The following is an 18999-nucleotide window of genomic DNA, read 5'->3' as shown; positions in this document are numbered from 1 at the left end:
CTCCGTCTTCCCAGTTTCTACGGGACTGTGTGGAAAGTTTCACATCAGTTTACCATCCTTCTCTTTATCTTCTCCACCTCTAACTTCACCTTTACCTTTAACCTGCTAAACAAAACAGAGAACAGAGAGTGTATCAGGATTGTGTATGAGACATTGTCCGTGCTTTCAGGTCTCCCATCACCTTCTGGGAGATAATTTCTCTGGTTCATCACAGCCTCCACCCTCAGGAGGACCTTTCTTTGGACCACCTCCATCTGCCGTCTATGGCTGCTTTCACATACGGAGAGTCTGCTAGACTCGGTCCTATTGGGGACTCGGCTCAGTTGTTCACGCTGCACTTTGGTGAAACCAGCCAAACCATTAGAATAATATCTCCCCATTCCCACCAGAGGTGGCGCTGCACTAGTATTTAGCAGAAGAGAGGACCAGACCGGCGTGAAGAAGAAAACTCTGTTTCCTCCACCTGCCAGTTAAACATGGAGACCAAACTATGGCTGTTTTGGGTTTTTATTGTGTCTTATGCAAGTATCCTGCAGAAATCCACTGCAACAATGGACGCAGTATGAACACCAGAGGAGCCTTAACGCCATCGCTATGGATTTACCCACAATGCAATGCTACGCCACATGCAGGAAGGGACTTTTTTTGTAGTTTGTTTCCTGTATTTGGTCCGCTTGAAACGGACCGAGACCTGCGTTTGTAGGCGGACCGAGTCCGCTTCTTTGGTCCAAGTCAGAATTTATTTGGCGCGTTCACGTTTCCCCAAACGAAGCAACTTTCCGACCAAACGAACTCGGATTCGGATCAAAAAGGCGGATGTGAACGTGTCCTGTGTTTCTGATTCTTTGAATAGAGTTTCATCTTGAGTCCCCAGAAACCCGAAGCCACTTTGTCTCCGGGTTTGTCCGTAGGTTGGGATGGAGAAACATTTCTGCTTAAAAAGAAACCATGCCCTTTAGCTGCTGCACAAAATTGTCTTTTTCTTCTTTTACGTCTTTTTATTCTTTTCCTTTTTCTTCTTCTTCTTTTGCTTCTTCTTTGTTGTTTTTATTAAAACTTTGCACTAAAACTGATTGAGACTCGTTTTGTTGTCATTGCAACAGGTGAGTAAGGCGCAAGCCTTTAACTACACTTAGTAAATACTATAAATATCATAGCCATAAAAAATATAAACATTTCTACAAACACAAACAAACACATTTATATATTATTAATTATACATTAGGCCCTGCGATGGACTGGCGAGCTGTCCAGGGTGTACCCTGCCTTTTGCCCAAAGACTGCCGGGATAGGCTCCAGCTTCCCCGCAACCCTTCATCGCATTAAATGGTTAGGATAATGAATAAATAATTATATATTGTTATTATCATATAATGATATAAAATATATATTATACTTTCATGCTTACATGTTTGTCTCCTGAAAAAAAAGTTTGTTGACTTTTTGAGCATAAATTAGGCAGAAAAATACAGAAATGAACATGCAGAGGTGAAGGATGTGTGTGACTTTCATTATCATCATCTAAACCCACTTGGTTTCTCTGTTTTTATCATCATGAGGGGCATTCCTTCCTGTGTTTACTGACGTAGATGGATGAGTTGCTGCCACTGAGGTCCAGCAGTGATGCCATGAAATGAATCGTCTGCAGCATAAAAACCTTTCAGGAAAAATCTGCATCATCCCGGACTCCGTGAAGCTGAGGTGTGTGTCCAGCTGTTACACGTGGAGATGCTCTGAAACGTGTGTGTGAACGTGTGTGAGCATGGCTTCCTGTCCGGGCCGGGAGGTGTTGCTGCGAGTGGACGCTGTGCAGGCCGGTCTGTGTTTTTACAGCTGTAAGTGTGCCAGCCGGAGGAAATTTGTCTGTAATTCAGCTGAATTAGAAGCACTAACCAGCTCTCCCACTGCAGCCTAATGGCTTGTTTATTTTCCAGGTTTTGCTTTTAGCAAATCATTCCTTATCTGTCATTGGCTTATTGTCCCACTGAGTAAGGGTCTGTGTGGGGGTGGTGTCTGGGAACGGGGCGGTTTGCTACCACATGGAAAGTCCCACCTTTGCTCTCGCATCCACCCTCCTACTCTGCTCTTTTATCTGCTTTGTTTTAAGATTTTTAACCAAGACAGATGTTGAAAGAACACCACAGTTATTCTAAATGAAAGATTTAAAATAGCTAAAAATAGTTCCTGATTATAAAGAGTTCCTCCCTGTCAGGCCGACGACAGCGCTTTGTTTTAGCTGCACTGCTTCGCTCTGTAATCAGAGTCCAGCTCTGTAAATCCTCCTGAGGAACAAGGCCATCCCAGCTGTCTGGAAATGAAGTCATGGCTCACAAATATGTAAATGTCGCTGAAATGCTGCATGTTATTCAGACCTGCTGATATCTCCACTTCCCTGCAGGGTGAGAGATAATTAACTTGTATCTTGTGTGATTATAGATCATGAAATCAGCTGGAAGTTGGATATAAAATTTACACAAAATGTGGCTGGAGACGTTTCAGTGTTTGGAGAATGTTAACGTCTCCTTTCAGTTTCGTTTTCTTGTGACGATTGTTTGGGGAAAGAATTCCAGGACTTGTCTGCACCCAGAATTCCTCCAACACAAAACAAAGGAAGCTGTTTTGCTTTTGGAAGTTAAATCATTAAAATTCATCATTTGCTTTAGTTAAAAACAGAAATACTGATCGATGAAGCAAGAAATTATTTATTCCATTCTGTTCTGTTCTACAGTCATTCAGCAGACACTTTAATCCAAAGCGACGTACATGTGAGAGTGAGAGCAACACAAGCACATTTACTACCTGAACATACAGAAAGGGTGTTTTATTTCATCCTGAAGGAGGAAGAAGAAAATCTTCTGTTTTTTTACAGTTTAAAATGATGGAATAAACTTAAAGTTTGAAGAAATAGAACAAATGTAAACACGCAGTTATATATAGAGTGTGTGCGTGTGTGTGTGTGTGTGTGTGTGTGTGTGTGTGTGTGTGTGTGTCACTGTCACTAGAAGGAATAAAATGTTCTGTACTGCTTTCACAAAGCTGATGGGGTGATTAAGTTTCTGTTTATATAAAGATAAATACCACACAGGTTTATATATGTAGGTGGAAAAACATGGACTGTGTAATGTAAAGACTGTGTAGTGTGGTCAACATAGGACAAGTTTTAGTGAAAAAAAATTCCAAAATGTAATAAAATAAAGAAAACAAACATGAAGGTCAGTAACTGAAGTTTCTTTCTTAAATTAACAGAAAAGAAACGGTCGCCACTTATTCAGACAAACAGCAGATTGCATCCTGAGATAAACAAAACACAGTAGAAAAAAATAGAAAAACTTTGATGTGTCCAGACACACTGTCACACACACACACACATTGCAGGCCTGTAGGCAGCTGGGGTGCAGCACAAAGGCTGCTCTTCTCCTTACAGTCAAGAAGGAGGGCAGCAAAGCTTCTGCAACACCAACATGTCCTGCAGGCGTCTCTTCTCAGCAAAGACATTGATATGTGATAGTCATCCTGCTCCAATGCGCTTGAAACAGCCGTCGACCCGTCCTTCATCACGTCCACGCTGCAGCTCCTCAGGACACGCAGGAAGCTCCTGAAAACTCAGTGGAGACATGAAGTCAGACTTTACTTACCCCCATCAAAGCCTCCTGTTTCTCCCGCTCCCTTCCCAGTACTCCCAGTTTACAGCGGTGATCCGTACTGGACCGCTACTTACACACCTGCGTTACTACATATAGTACATATAGACATATAGTACCGCTACTTTACGCCATGTTTGTTCACAAAACAAACTTAGTAAAGTTATTTATGACTCAGTTAAACACAATTATTCTCTTTTGTCAGATTTTCCTCAAATTTCTGCATGATTTACTCAGAATTATTCAGATTTACATTTACTTTTTATTTCACAGGGGTGGTAGTGGTTAAGGTGGTGGAGGTGGTGGGTTCGATTCCTGCCCCCACACCCCCCCGCTGCAGCCCTACTTCACATTTTATTGACTGATAATCTTATTTTATTATTGATCCTTTTGGAAAAGAAAATTATTGAATTAATTATTTTATTTTCTTATTTTTACAGGTACATGTACATGTTTGTACATGTGTTTATAATGCATGTATGTGTACACAGGTATGTAGGAATATATGGAAAAGTAAGAGGTACACAGTATGTATGTGTAGAAGTTTATATGGTTATTGGTTTATCATAAACCTGTTTGTTTTCTTGCTAATCTAAATTATATTAATATATTTTAAATCTGCAGGAGGAGAAGTTATGTGCTGCATAAGAAGCAGGAGTAAATGTGTATTTATTCCTTCCTGCTCCTTTCACGCTGAATAAGTGTTTTATTTAGTTCATCTGAACCTTTTTTATTTTTGTTCTATTTTTGTCGCCATTTTTTACTGCATAGTTTATTTTATAAAGCTTGTTTCTGTGTTTGAACAGGATGAAAACATTGGCATGGTGGAGCAGTTTTCTCCAGGCGGAGATGTGTTCTTCGTGGATGTGGAGCCCTCCCCGTCGGAGGCTTGTCTGCTACCACTTACCCAGAAATGCAACAAATTTACTTCTCATTACTTAAACTTTTGTCGTGCTTGTAAATACTTGGGATCTGACAGTTCATTTATTTTATGTGATTGCTGCAGACTATTTATAGTGGAGGGCTGCCTGCATGCCGTGTCAGTGTCATCTATGTCCTACAATTAGACAGAAATGGTTGCGATGATTAGCCGCTGCTTATTTACTTGCTGAGGTCAAAGGGGAATGCGGCTGTAACTATGTGCATTCTTCAGGCTCTGTATGGACACATCTGACAGCAGTATCTGTTTCCGACCAACGTGTTGGTCTCACTTCTTTCTCTGAAACGCAGCAACAAAGACCACCATCCCACCGGGAAACCAGGAAGTTTACGGCTCTTTCCGTCAGTCTGATTCCAGGCATGAAGCAGTCATAAAGAGAGCTTCTCTTCACAGGTAACTTTGGTGGCCGCTCACTGGTCATGTCATCGGTTTAAGTACGTTCGTGATCGGGGCGGAGCTTGGCAGGGGGACGTCCAATCAGCAGGTTGCTCAGTCTGCTAAGTGCTGCTCAGTCATTCAATAAATGGATCTTCACAGACCTGGACGGAGGGGAAACTTTAGGATTTATTCACACCAGGAATCCAGGTACATTTGCTTGGAGGGGCCTTCGTTTAGGGTGTTGTGATAATGTAAATGAATTTCTGATTCAGATCTAAGAAGCAGACTGGCACACCTAGAAACACTTGTCTCAGTCCGTTTCAAGCAGTGGACCCTTAGAGTGCATTCCCATCAGGACAGTCCGCTAGACTCGGTCCGGTTGGGGACTTGGCTCAGCTGTAGGGGGGTGTATCCATGCAGACCGAGATCGTGTTCACGCTGCACTTTGGTCAAGAGGTGGCGCTGCACTGGTATTTAGCAAAAGAGGACAAGACCGGCGTGAAGAAGAAAACTCTGTTTCCTCCACCTGCAAGTTAAACATGGCAATGTTTAACCTGCGTTTGTAGGCTGACCGAGTCTGCTTTTTTTCGTTCCTCCAGCAATGTAGCAGTGGGATGACCACGTATATACTGCTTCAACTACCAACAGAGGCCGTTGTCCAACACGTGTTAGACAAACTGGTCCTGAAGCATGAAGAGAGCCACTAGGGTCACACAGCTTGACCTGCTCCATCAGGGCCAGGAAAGACAGGGAGAGCTCCAATAGCCTTGACATTATTGTTGTCAATAAAACACTGCTGCAGAGTGACATATGACCTTGAACAGCCACACAGTTCCTTCAAAATGGCAAAAATCTTTGCTTTGCTTGATTTTAGGGATTGGTTCGCTTTATGTTAATTGTTGCTTTACACGTACACTACCTGCTCCATCGAGCTGGAACCCTCGCTGCTTCACCCTCACCTGTTGCAGCACTGTGTTTTAATTTTTACTGAAAGGCTGCAAAGATCTCATATTGGATATGATGCATCACTACCCACTGTTGCCATGCAGCTGACTTATCGGGAGGCTGTGTCCCACTGGTGGGTCACTTGAGGACCTAGGCTCCTAGCGGCCTTAGCCTTCCAGAGCCTGGCATTTAAGTTAGGACAGTTTAGGTTGTTTGTGCTGTTTTCCCATTTTTACAACTGTATTTATTTTTGTCTTTAAATGTTTTGACATTGTATTTGTTTTTATTTATTCCTTGGGGTTGCATGTGATGCTTCCTAGGTGTTGGACTTCTCTTGGTGTGATCACTACACATTCTACCTCAAAGGAAGATTCTCCAGAGTATCCTGGCGAGAAGTGTCCAGATCACATGAGTTGAAAACAGGGAGCCTCAAGGGTCAGTGCTCAGACCTCTTCTCTTCTCTTCTCTTCTCTTCTCTTCTCTTCTCTTCTCTTCTCTTCTCTTCTCTTCTCTTCTCTTCTCTTCTCTTCTCTTCTCTTCTCTTCTCTTCTCTTCTCTTCTCACTATACACCTCCTCAGTTGGTGCAGTCATAAGCTCTCACGGCTTCTCCTGCCACTATTACGCTGATGACACTCAGCTTTTCCTCTCCTTCCCACCAGACAACACAACGTCTCGATGAGAATATCAGCTTGTCTTGCTGATATCTGTTGTGCAGCTAAAACTTCTGATGAAGGCTCGCCACCTTCAGCTCAATCTGTCCAAGACAGAACTCATTGTCTGCCCACCCAATCCTTTCTTACCTCTGTAAAACTGTAAAACTTGACTCTGTCACACTTGAGCCTTCGTCTGCTGCCTGGAATCTGGGTGTCATGGTGGATAACCAGTTCACCTTCAAGGTCCATGTTGCCTCGGTTGCCAATTTGTTCTCTACAACATCAAGAGAATCAGTGGTACCAGACAGAACACACGACTCAGCTTTTGGTTCTGGTCATTTCACACATCGCTTACGGCATTTACTGGCAGGTCTGCCTGCATGCTCTGTTGAACGTCTGCAGATGATCCAGAACGCCACAGCGCGTCTGGCCTTCAACCAGCCCAAACAGGCTCATGTCACTCTGCTGCGAATCACTGGTTTCCAGTTGCAGAACATCAAATTTAAAGCTTTACTTCTGGCTTACTAAACAAAAACTCAAATGCCTCGTGTCTACTTTGACTCATTGATCCAGATCTACACTCCTTCTCAACAATTACCCACTACCAGGGAAAAATGCCACTGTTACCACCACATGTTACCACCACTACATGGGACTAAATCACTAGCCAGACTCTTTTCCTTTGTTGTTCCATGATGGTGGAACAACCTGCCAGACTCTGCAGAGTCCTTGTCTACTTTTAAAAGCAAGCTAAAGACGCAGCTCTAGTTTAATTATTCTACTCATCAGACTGAGTTGTCCAGCTCTTTGTGACAATTCAGCACTAAATAGTCTAAATAGCCAAGACGATATTGTGGGATAAATCGTTTCTCATATTTTAACAAAGGGACTATTGCAGGGAGGGAAGGAAACGAAAATAATTGCACTGCTTACCGCAGGACATGGCAACACCTGCGTCGAACTGGACTCACAGCAGTCCGACAGGCACTTATCTATCATGTCCTCTGCTGTTTGATTTCCTGCTTGCATTATTCATACTCTCACGTGGAAGTCGAATAGAATAGAATAGAATAGTCAGGTGTGGCAGATCTCTGTAAAAGTTCTGATAGAAATCTGAAAACCCAAATCTGATGCAGCTCCATGATTTACTCTGATGGAAACACTGTCAATGCGACGTTAGCATGAAGCTACGTAGCAGTGCTATGTAGCTTCATGCTAACTTCATGCTAATCTAATGTGGGTAAACCATGTTGTATTTAAGGCATGTTCACACTACTGGTGTTTGGTCCGGTTTAAAGAGACCGTGGTCTGCTTCCAGGGATAAAACGAGTCATTTGGCACAGTATGAACACCGACTCCACTCTGAAGCAAACCAAAAGAGAAAACTCTGGTCTGCTTGAGAGCCAGGTGTCTCAGTTTGCTGTCAAACGGACAATCCAGCAACCCAACAATGTGACGTCTGCCAACCGCAAAGCATCAAAGAGAAGAAGAAGGGGTGATGCACAATATTGTTTAGGTAGAAGGACAAACTAAACCGCATGTGTTGAGAAAATGTATGTTTTGGAATAAAATAGAAACCCCAAAACCAGAATCCAGTTTTAACCACCCAAATGACCAAACCCCACACGTCAATATCTCCCATTGAAATCTGGTCCCGACCGTTTATGTGTAACTAGCAACCCGACCCAAACATTAACGCATTTTGTAATTCTAAATACAACCTTTCCCTCCTTATTTTTATTACTTTTCTGCAGTCATTATTGTATTTATATGATTGTCACATGTTGTTACAATAAAAAAGTAAAAGGCAACTATGTTAAGCCGGACTTTATCGTAATATATTGTTAATATGCATGAATTAAAAAATATTATGGAATCTTTGATGTTTTATGTGCACAACCTGTCAAAAGTTTGGACACATTTTCACATTAGAGTTGATGGTAAACTGTGTCCAAACTTTTGACTGGTAGTGTATGTCTTTTGTAAAAGCCCTTTTTTTTCCTCTAAGGACATAAAATGGAATTAAATTTAAATTTGAATAAAATAAAACAACAAAAGTGCATCAAATTGAATTTTTTTAACACTTAAAAAAATGTGTTTTTAACAAAGAAATGAAGGAAATGAAACAACAACGAAAAAGAAAACACAGCTCTTCAACATTATCAAGAAAAAAGTTTTTTTTTGGTTTTTTTTTTACATCATATAATTAAATTCGGGTGGACTTTAACATGTTACGATTGATTAATTAAAGGAAAATTAACGCCGTAATGAACATATATTTATTTATGGAACACTTGTCGGTGCATACTTTTCTGCGACACCAACTGATGCACGCGGTCAACGTCTGGTACTTACGGTGCAACTGTGGCGCCATATTTAGCTCATTTTCAGGCCCTTCAGTCTATTTAAAGAGAAAAGTGATGTTCAACAAGTCTTGCGACTTCTTTGGTGATATTGGAGACTTTGGTGAGAAACGTGAAAGAATATTTTCTCTCTTTTAGCAGCAGATGTTGCTGCAGATGTTGCTCCGCCCTCATCCAGAAGAACACACATGAGGCCTGGTCGCTCCATGCAGCTTCATGCTGCAGGCAGAGCAGGAGGTCACCTCTGCTGCAGAACCTGGCTGAAGTTCACACCGACGTTTCACCAGAGAACATCTGGATCTGTTAGTTAAAGTTAAAGTAAAACTTTTAGTTCTGTTCAGGGATCTTATGTATTTTCCTTTTCACACTGTTTTAACATTAAATGCATTTTTCTAGCTTCAGTTTACAATATTATTATCAACAGAATTTCATTTAAATTGGAAAAATGAGCACATTTTGTTATGCAATAAAAATGTAATTTATCAGAATAATGAATTACAAAGCCTGTTATGAATCAGTTTTGTTTTTTATCAATAAATTAAACCAACATTTAAGAAGTTAAAATCAGTTACATTTGATTTTAACATACATATTTATTACATATTTGCCTGTTTTAATAGCAGTTTTGGGAATTTTTTTTTGTCCTGACAGGATGGTTTGTAGTGTTAAAGTTGCTACAGAATGAACATGTTTAATAACCAAAAGATGCACAACATAAATACAAACAAAATATTTCAGTAATTTATTAAATTCAGTTTGTTTTCTGCACAACTAGAGTCATTTCCAAACATTTTACAGACTCAGTAAAACATTCAAGACTAATTTAGTGAAACGCCGTCCAGTTCTGTAGATTTTAATCAGAGTAAATTCAGTCTGCTGCTGTGATGCTGGACAGGACAAGGTAGAAAAGAAAAGACGAAACTTTATGGTTTTATTTGTGGTGAATTTAGTTATTTTAACCCTTTAAGGTCCTGGTCTACCAAGAGATAAATGTGCCATTGATGATTTTTTAAAAATGTAGAAATAAACCTGCATGAGCATCTTTAACAGTTAGTTTTGTATGTAAAATCCAAAATGTTTGTCATAATGCTGCTGTTTCAAATTTCACCATTTCACTGGTGTGTGCTTATTAAATTAAATCTGCTAAAACAAACATTTATTCTGATTATTTGTGTCCAAAACAAACAGAAAATGCAGAGAAGCATTTTTCTGTGTGTGAACGTTAAGGGTTAAGTTCATAAGACTTTATACTTCATGTTTTTATTCTTTGTAATTTCATAAGACACGAAAAGAATAAAAACTAAATAAAACAAACATTAATCTCAATCACAAATCAGATGTTCAGAAGAATAGAAAAATGATGTAAAAAATTAAATAAATTCTACCCAATAAAAATGTTATATATGCAAAAGAGAATAAATCTTCATCCTATGTTTATTTTTCTTTTTATTAATTTACTTTTGTATTTATTTTCATATAACTCATTTGTGTTATTTGTTATTTAATTGTAATATTTTTTAAAGTTATAGTATGTATTTAAATTTATGTATTATGTATTATTTATGTATTATGTATTTATGTATGTATTATAAAGTTATAGTATTGTATTTCTGGGCAAAGCGGTTACAGAGATGCAACTTTTTATTAACTTTTGTTTTTGTATAATTGTAAATAAACTCAGGAAAATTCCCTCCATGTTTATTCTGATCATTTTAATCTCACAAGCTGATTCAGTCTCATGTTTTACAAGTTAAACTGGGAAAACTGGAACGGGATGCTAAAGGATTGGAAACGATCAGAACTTATTTTATTGCATGACTTTAAATCCAGACTGAGAACATCTGAGACATCCTCCCTAACCTGTAGCTGCTTCTCTTTATCTCTAAGTAACTGTAACTTTGCTGTAACTGAGGCTTTTTGCTGCCTCTTGGCTTGAAAAGGAGGTTTTTATTCTCAACGGGACTTTCCTGGTTAAATAAAGGAAATAAATAAATAAAGAAAAAGGAATTTACAGGTTTTACGTCAGTACAGATAAACAGATTCTTGCACAGATAAAACTGCATAAATTCTCCTGCAGAGCTTCTGACAGAAGAGTGAAGCTTCTTCTCATGTTTCCTCCACTGGTCTCTGCTTCTCCTGCACGAGGAAAACTGAAGCACAAAGAGCTGAAAAAGTGACTGTGGGTGTGTGAAAAGCAGCAAACACTGCAGCGTTTCCCGATGAGCGAGCAGCAGCGGCTCACACATGCAGCCAAGCTGCATCTTTCTGCAGAAAGTTTTCCTGTTTGGATCCTTTTCCAGAGAAAATAAACAATCTTTATTACCCAGGATGAAATAAAAATGTGTCATGTGACGTTACAAGGTCAGACTGTTTCACAGAGCTGTCATTTCTGGGAGGAAAGCAAAGTTTGGTTTTAAAAATGAAAGCATTTTATTTCTTTATAGAGCACTTTTCATTGTGGGACAATCTCAAAGTGCTGCAAGTAAATCACAATAAAAACATTAAACAAAGCAAATAAAATCCCATCAATCAGCAACGTTTCAGATCTTCCAGGTTCCTCTGGAGGTGAGCAGAACATTAAATAAAATGTTTGCAAATGAAAGCAGATATGGGGTAAAACATAAATTAAACTCTGTTCTAATATAACTCAAAGTCAAAATAATAATTAATTCAAATGACTTTTTCTGTGCCGACACGACAAATAAAACCAGATTCTTCACGATAAACATGGAAAAGACACTTTCACGTAGCTGTGTGAGTATATTTTAGACCATCAGAGTGTAAATAGTTTTCTCTGGTGAAGTTGTTTGATTTGCAGATGTAACGTAAACAAAGTGCAGGTTCTGTCATAAATAAACAACATGGAGGCCTTCACACCAGCTCTCTGGCTTCTGTCAGCAGAAATGCGGCTGAGATAAGTGCAGAACATTCATCTTGGCTGGATTTGTGCCGTGTAGCCGGGTTAACAGAAAGCATCACAGCCAGCAGGCCTGGGACCACATAATTTCATCCAGAGAGGCCTTCCCTTCCTGTGTTTGCCGTCATTAGGCCCCCAGCGAGCCACATGAAGGCTCCTCGCGCTCCGCCTGATTGCCTATTATCTAAATGAACCAATGTTCTATATCAGGACTTCTGACTACATAACTACCCAGTTAATATCGGGAGGAAGTGCTGGAGGTCAGGGAGCTCTCAGCCGCTTGACCTCAGGGTCGCCGCAACCCGAGCCGCGCGCCGGCACATGGCGGCCAATGAGCTCTAATGATTTAGACGTTTCTGCTTCTCAGCCGGAGAAAGTTGATCTGGAGAAGAAGCAGAGGCTGCAGAATAAACCCCTTCTTGTTTCAGGGAGGTTGGAAACCCTCCAGAAAGGACCGATAATCACACACAGACGCCGTGCCTGCACTTGTCGAGTCCAGAAGGATTTGTTTGTTTGTTTGTTTGTTTGTTTGCAGCGAGCCTCAGTGTGTGCAGCGCCTTGTCGGGGCCCTGTCGCAGGAGCCCTTCAGAGGATTAGGTGCGTGGAGCTGAAAACGAGGCCTTTAAGACACTTGCTGATGCGTGGCGTGGCTTTTAGTTTCCCTGAAATACTTCGGTAAACATTGGGCTTACACGGAACCGCGACCCTAAAGAGGCTTTCAAAAGCAATTTCCCTCCTCCCTCCGCCGCCTGTAAACACTGGGATTGCTCTTGGGAGACTCCCAGCAACAGCTGACTGCAATTTATTTCCACATCATCCTAAATCAGAGTCACTGCAACTGAAACAGCAAATTTCCCCGCAAATCACAGCTAATATCACCGCTGATGGATCTGTCAGGATATATATCATCATGTCTCTGTCTTTTATGGTCTAAACACAAAATAAACTAGAAATAAAGATGCAGAAATGCTCATAAAGTAAACATTACTTAAAGAAAACAGGTGTAACTAAAACAGGCTTATGTCATAGATCTGCTTCCTCTAGAAATAACTGCAGCGTTCCCAACACACGTTTGCTTTTGTGTAAATATGTTGTTTGTCTTTGCTGTCTGCAGAAATCTGTCACGCTGAGCAGATCAGACGTGTCAGGAGCGTTAACTAGTGACGGCATCAGCTGTCCAAGCAGCCAATCACGCAGCTTCCCTTCTGGTCAGCAGAGAAATGAAGATGAGGAGGAAGAGTAGATCAGAGAAGAAGAAAAAAAGCTTTTATTCCGCAGCAAGAATTTCCTGATAAACCCCGCAGCAGATGTTTGTTTGTTTTATGTATTTGTTTACTGATTTATTTGTGTACTTGTGAGTTTATTGATTAGTTTATTTGTATTAAATAATTCATTAATTTGTTTTTTGTTTTGTTTGGTTTTTTATATTTATCTGTCATTTATTAGTATTGATTATCTATGTTATTGTTTATTTATTTATGATTAGTAATATTTACTTACGCACTGGCTTGTTTAGTTTATTTATCAAATAATTTATTTATTGATATTTATTTATTATTAATTTATATGTTTATTTTATGTATTATTTATTATTTGTGTATTTATTTGTGTTGATTTATGATTAGTATATTAATATGTTTGTTTATTTAACTGTATTTATTTAAAGCTGAATGAACTCCATGTGATGTGATTTATGGTGAGAAAAGTTTTGTTTTGTTTTATATAAAACAATGTAGAATAATGCTTAAACCACCTGGTTTTTGGTTCTGGACTATTTCTAGCTTAGAAAAAGGAAGAGAAACACAAATGGTTGAAACAACAGTAATTTTACATGGAGAGAAAAGACGGCGGAGAGGAGCCCAGTGCATCATGGGAAATCTCTCAGCAACCTCGGCCTGTAGCAGCAGGACTACATGGATGGATCTGGGTCACCAAGCCAGACCCGACTAGAAGATTCATCTGGAAGGAAAGTTTGGAGATTATCTGAAGGTAGAGAGGAGGTCCGCTTCCTGAAACCAGACTGGGATCCACTTCCTGAAACCAGACTGGGATCTGGGTCTGGTTCCACTGAGAGGTCTGATTCCTGAAGGTTCTGCTTCCTGAAGCGAAACATTAGAACATGAAATGAAACAAGGAGACCAGTAAAATATTCAGATGAATAAAAATAAAAAATGTTTAAACAAAGAAGTCCTTTAAGACACATGCTGGTGCAAAGTCTAGGAGGTACATGGCTGCAGGGCCAGGAGATTTCTGTGGGGTCCAGAAAGGCCTGAATGGGGCCTGGAGATGATGGCTGTAAGAACCTGCATGTTGAAGAAGGGATGAGCAACAGAATGAATATTAGGGTGAATAAGGACATTTATTAATGATCCATAATAATGGGATGAATAGTGACAAAGGAATAAAAAATTGTGAAAAATGGATTTAAATAAAAGGAATAAGGGATGAATAATAGTTGAATAAAGATGGTTAAAAGCTCCTGTGTGGCAGGGAACTGTGGATGGACGAGATCCGCCAGAGTTCCTCAGGACTCAGGATACTGTGGGGCTGTTCTGGTTGACCTCTGCAGCATTGCCGCTCCTATGGACTCAAACTACAGGGGGTCACACTCATCAGCCTCCCTGGTAAATTCTGTTCAGGCTTCCTGAAGAGGAGGGTCCGTTGTATAATCAAACCTGACTGAGGAGGAGCAGTGTGGTTTTCATTCTGGTTGTGCAACAGTAGACCAGCTCCATACCCTCGTCAGGGTCCTGGAGGGGGCATGAGATCTTACTAAATCAGTGTACATGTGCTTTGTGGACCTGGAGACGGTGTTTGACAGTGTCCCTCTGTCCTACGAGGACTCCTCTCCAGGGTGGTCTTGTATTATGGAGTGATGGACCCCCTTAAACAAGGTTTCCAGTACCTGTAGGACCGGTGTCAGAGTTTGGTCCACATTATCAGGAGTAAGTCAGATATGGATGGATGGATGGATGGATGGATGAATGAATGAATGAATGAATGAATGGATGGATGGATGGATGGATGGATGGATGGACGGACGGATGGATGGGTGGATGAAAGGATGAATGGTTGGATGGATGGATGGACGTAAGGATGGTTGGATGGATGGATGGATGAGTGGATGGATGGATGGACAAATGGATGGTTGGATGGATGGATGGATGGATGGATGGATGGTTGGATGAATGAATGAATGAATGAATGAACGGATAGATGGGTGAATGGATGGATGGACGGATGGACGGTTGAATGGATGGATGGATGGATGAGTGGATGGATGGATGGACGATGGATGGATGGATGAGTGGATGGATGGATGGTTGGATGAATGAATGGATGGGTGGATGAATGAATGAATGAATGAATGAATGAACGGATAGATGGGTGGATGGATGGATGGATGGACGGTTGGATGGATGGATGGATGGATGGATGAGTGGATGGATGAGTGGGTGGATGGATAGATGGATGGATGAATGAATGAATGAATGAATGGATGGATGGTTGGATGAATGAATGAATGAATGAATGAATGAATAAATGAACGGATAGATGGATGGATGGATGAATGAATGAATGGATGAATGAAAGAATGAATGGATGGATGGATGTTGGATGAATGAATGAATGAATGGATGGATGGTTGGATGGATGGATGGATGGTTGGATGAATGAATGAATGAATGAACGGATAGATGGGTGGATGGATGAATGAATGAATGAATGAATGGATGAATGGATGAATGAATGAATGAATGGATGAATGAATGGATGAATGAATGGATGGATGGTTGAATGAATGAATGAATGAATGAATGAATGAAGGGATAGATGGGTGGATGGATGGATGGATGGATGAATGAATGAATGGATGGATGAATGAATGAATGGATGAATGAAAGAATGAATGGATGGATGGATGGTTGGATGAATGAATGAATGAATGAATGAATGAATGGATGGATGGTTGAATGAATGAATGAATGGATGGATGGTGAATAAAGGGTGGAGTTGTGCTGGCTGTAGTCTTGCAGGGCCACACAAAGACTAAAATGAAACCGACATTCCTGTGTAATGAAGAGATCTTTCACATGGCACGTTTCTCTGGACCACCAGGGGACCGCGGGGGACCCCAAGAAGATCAGAGGGTTTAAAAGCATTGGAGAGCGGCCCCTCACATCTGTGACGGCGCAGCGTGGCCCTGAATCCCGTCAGAAGGGAACACTCTGCAGGATCTGTTGTTAAAACTCTGACAGTTAAATTGTGATCCCACTTAGCCTTTGGAGGGGACCGAGTCCACCCAATAAAGAGAGGAGAAGAAGAAGTTGTCAGGGGGCAAGAGGATGTGTTTTCTTTTCTTTTTCTGTTATTTCCTACAAAAAATCATTTTATATACCTTTATTTATTTCATTTAAATTATATTTTATTTATTTATTTAGTTTTAATGAATAGTTCAAGTTGAGAATATTTGTTCTAATTATTGATTTGACGTTTTTGAGGAGAAAACAAAGTGAGAGATGCGTTCACTGACATCTGACTTTCTCATTCTTGTGTTAGCAATTAGCTAACAATAACAGCTTAGCATGATGCTAACCAGGGTGGAAACAAGGTCACAACCTTTAACAGTCACAGCACCTCACGTGCACACGCGTACATGCACACGCTTACATGCAGATGTTAAGGGTATAAAAGAAATAAAAGGGCATCGTGAGGAAAATGCAGATTCCCATGAAGATTGCTGCATGTTTTATTTTTGTGCCATCAATCGTGTCCAGATGTGTTTTTCGTTCGTACTGAAACTGGAGGGAAGAAGTGGGGGAATAAATTCGGACGTAGGAAGGAATAACTTCCCTATTAGCGTAATCAGTCTTTAATTACACAAATGAAAAGTTAATTGACTTATTTTTGTTGGAGGCTCAGTTTAAATGTGCTGTAACTAATTCTGTCCTGAACCAGCTTTCCTTCCATCTCAGATGAAATCTGGATGTAATCGACGTTTTAAAAAAAACAAACTTGAAATGCAATCACAATGTGTTTCAGATGATTTACATGTAGATTTCTAACTGGAAAATCTGCTCTGTTCTTCGGCTAAATCTCTTTACAAGCTTCTAATTACTTTTTAGATGGAGTTATTCATTATGATACGTGATAATATTTCAGATTTCACAATGACTACAACCCAAAAACATTCAGCAGTTTCCGGATTTAAAAGAGGAATGTGGTTTCCAGCATTGGGCCAAATTATGCAGAGGAGGGACTGACGAGTACAATACCAGTTTGAAAAATATAAATAGAAGCAGAATCTCATCAAGCAATGTTTCTATTATATATAGAAGATAAACATCAGCTGCTGAAACTGAGACATTTTAGCATTTGGTGGTGAATTTGATGGCAGCAACACATGTGACATGTTGCTTTATTGGGAATTAAATGTTTTTATGGTGAAAGTTTTACCAAATGACCATCCTGTCAGATACACTGCCAGACGAGATGAAGGGATCAGACGACGATGTGTTGGAAAGACTCGTATAAATGTAGCTAGATGCAGTAAAAATAAGAAGATTCATCACTTCGAGATTAAATTACTTTTAAACGGGCGAGTTAGAAAAAAAATCATGAAGGTAAACCTGACCTATTGACCAAAAATGGATTTTTGAAATAGGCTGTAAACATGTTTATTTCTGCTGTGAAGTTGGTCTTTTTAACATGGGAGTCTATGGGGATTCGCTCTGTTTTGCAGCCCTTAGTGGATGAAGGGGGAACTGCAGTTTTATGCACTTCTGCATAGACTTCACTTTTGACCGCCAGAAGTTGCCGCTTGGCGCCACCGCGCCGCCCCGAGGCAGATGGTATTTGAAAAAAACACCTGAAGGAGGCTCAGGTGAGTTAGCGCTCATACAGGTGAAATCTCACTTTTAAATATAAAATGACATAATTATCCAAACATACAGAGGGACACATCGATCTGGGATCATCCCCATCATCGTCATCATCATCATCATCATTATCATCACCATAATCATCGTCCATTCATAAACATCAGTGATGCTGGTTGGAGACGCTGTGAGATGGACGGACACTCCATCCTCATATTCTGGAATTACAGAGGTTATAAAGTTTATTGCTGAAAGATCCATAGAGATGTGTTCAGCATCTTTGTTTTTGTAACCATGAATTTGGGAAGGATAAAAACTTCCTTGTTAATGACAAACAACTACTTAGTTTAGCAGCAAGAAAAAAGGCTTTTACAAGGAAGTTCATAGTAACCTTTACGATCCCATTCCATCTCAATCCATTGGATTTGTAATAATGCCCCAATTTTCTTTATGATTCATATATTTATTGATTTACTTCTTCCCTTCCACTATTAAACACACCACTTTTCTGCTCATCATGGATTGTCCACAACAAACATGTTCAAGTGTCAACATGTGCACGCTCGAGGACACAGAGCCAAACATGTTATGTAGATCTTCTGCGAATGTCTGAGAGAGTCTCCTGTCAGAAAGAGTTTTAACTTCAACCCCTGGCAGGCACGGTCCCAATGTGTACATGAACTATAGTCTCTATGTCCATGTCCCGATGTTTATGTCAACTACACACTCTATGTCCATGTCCCGATGTGTATGTCAACTACAGTCTTTGTGTCCATGTCCCAATGTTTATGTTGACTACAGTCTCTATGTCCATGTCCCAATGCGATGGGTCTGATGGTTTACTGGTCCCAGTACCTATATACCGTTTCATCACAATGTTTATGACACTGTGGTACGAAGCTAGTAACATACATGCTAACATAGATGTCAGCATCATTGCTAGCTTTATAATCCAGTGACTAACTTTACCAGGTGTGTTTTAAGGTGGATAAAGAAGAACCAAGGTGAATAAATGTTGATGTGTTTGATCCAGACTCCCTTTACTAGGATTCATACCCAAAGGTTGTAATGAAAGATGTAACGGGAAGCGGTGAGTCCAAGATGTGTCTGAAGTTACTGTAAATGACACTTCAGTACGGCTTGAGACCCTCTTTATCTATCTATCTATCTATCTATCTATCTATCTATCTATCTACTCACGGTGGACATCTGGCACTGCGTTGAAATACTTTAAGCCCTTTGGAAGTTTGAAGAAAGAAAGAGTGCAATGGATGCAACTACA

This window comes from Telmatherina bonti (assembly GCF_933228915.1).
Source record: "Telmatherina bonti genome assembly, chromosome: 6".
Lineage (NCBI taxonomy): Eukaryota > Metazoa > Chordata > Actinopteri > Atheriniformes > Telmatherinidae > Telmatherina > Telmatherina bonti.
Note: the sequence above shows the minus strand (reverse complement) of the source record.